This window comes from Solanum tuberosum, unplaced genomic scaffold (genome assembly GCF_000226075.1).
Source record: "Solanum tuberosum cultivar DM 1-3 516 R44 unplaced genomic scaffold, SolTub_3.0 scf00770, whole genome shotgun sequence".
Taxonomy (NCBI): domain Eukaryota; kingdom Viridiplantae; phylum Streptophyta; class Magnoliopsida; order Solanales; family Solanaceae; genus Solanum; species Solanum tuberosum.
The window spans coordinates 93,979-96,077 of NW_006239685.1; positions in this window are offsets into that span (position 1 = coordinate 93,979).

Here is a 2,099-nt window from a genome sequence, read left to right on the forward strand (position 1 = left end):
CTCTCTATATTCTCTGGTCTATCTAACCTCTCCTCTCCCGATTTTAAGATTAGACAATATATTTATCTCATGGTGATCAAGCACAAAATACTAAAACAAGAATATAGAAGTAACTTATAATGACAACCAAGAATTAATTCAAAAACCATAAATAATCAACATTGAATCCGTAGCTACAGCCCCAGAACAAGAGCTTTAGCTACTAATGTCTAAGAAAATAAGAAGAAGTAAAGAACCCTAAAAAGTATTGATGACTTTTTCTTCAAAAGTGCCTCCTCCTTGCTCTATATTGATTGTCCAATAATTATTTTTATGGACTATTTATAGATGTAAAAAACCTAAATAAAATATCTGGGACCAAAACAAACGAGGAAACCAAAACCAAAACTGAGTTGGAATTGTTGTACGCGTTCTGTACGCCGCCTTCAAGATTGTGCGCAGCTCCTCAATTGGCCACTGCCTTCAGAATCTGCCACGTGGCTGGCAGCAATATTCTCCAATCAAGTTTCCACTTGAATGTGCACTTTGCAGCATATAATTTTATATATTATTATATTTAATTTAATCCATTAAGCTGTCTGCTTGATTTCCTTCTATAATCTTTTATCTTTAATTCATTTTAGCTCCAAACTTCTTCAACTTTACGTCAATTTACTCCTACAAATAAAATACACTATTTAGCACAATCCATAAAATTAATGCTCAAAAAGAATAAATATAAATAATAAATGTAAGACAAATAATAATTAAAAATATATATATTTGGCCTCACATCGATCAACGGCCTCCACTACGCTTCTCCTTATTAATAGTATTATTTAGGTATCACATTGTTTTTTTATATGTATCATTATCTGTTGCTCACATTTGCTTTGTTTTCTTCCTATATTGTTATCATATTTTCTTATTTTCATACTTGGAATTCTTTTCCTTTTTGACGAAGCTAAGAATTTATCAAAAATATTTTTTCTACTCCACAAAAGTAGGAATAAGGTCTATTTTTATTCTACCCTCCATAGATTTCATTTATGAAATTACACTCTGTATATATTGTTGTTGTTATATGTTTGTTTTTTTACCTATTTATCTTTCTCTACATTTATCTTTTCAGAATATAACAAATGATGATTTAAGAGCACTCATATTAGACGAAACTATCCAGCCTCAAATTGCTTGACAACTTGAAGATAAATGTCACCTATTGATGGAAGAGCTTATCTAATGTTGCAGTGCTACATTAATTAATTGATGTATTAAATTTTCTTGAACACTCTTGGGTGCATTCAATCTTTTAAGTTCTTAGTATTGAACCCCTTGTACTTTTTAAACCATGAGTTTAAACTTATGTTTGTTGTATTTTTAATAAATTAATCCCCCTCGTGGATTCTCCATTAAAACTCTGACTCGAGGACAAAAAGCAAAGTTGAATGACTATTAAGACAGTAGCCTGGCGCTGAGGCAGGTTATGGATTACTTGAGAATATATATATATATATATATATATGTTATAGAAATGATGAAATAAAGTATATGTGTCACGCTCTGAGCCTACATCTTGGACATGGCCGACACTCGGAAATCATTGTTGGTCTCAAGTAAACGTAATTGTCACTCCCCGAGCCTACACCCTGGGAGAGACTGACACTCGAGAACCATTGCTGGCCCCTAGTTATTTCTGATTAAGTTGTGAAAGTTGTTAAACTCCTAAAAACGAATTAGAATAATTAGGTAGGGAATAGACTAAATTACCCTTCCAAAATTCGGATTTGGACTTTCCTAATTCCAACAGCCCAACTTCCAAAGGGGATAACTCACTCATACAAACTCAGAATCGCGCAAACTCAGTGGCGTTGGAAAGATAATTCCAAGATCTTTATTACCATATCTTGAAGTACCTCTAACTCATCCTGAGCTAGAAGTTATGGACGTTTGAAGTTGGCCAAAACTCAACTTTTCCTAACTTAAACAAATTTCCAGATTTTCATTATTTCCAAAAATGACTATTTCCAGTTCTTAGCATCTTCCTAGCTATTTCAAATTGCGAGATGTTATAGTAATGACCCAGTTGGTCATTTTTGGTAGTTTACTATTTTTCCCTC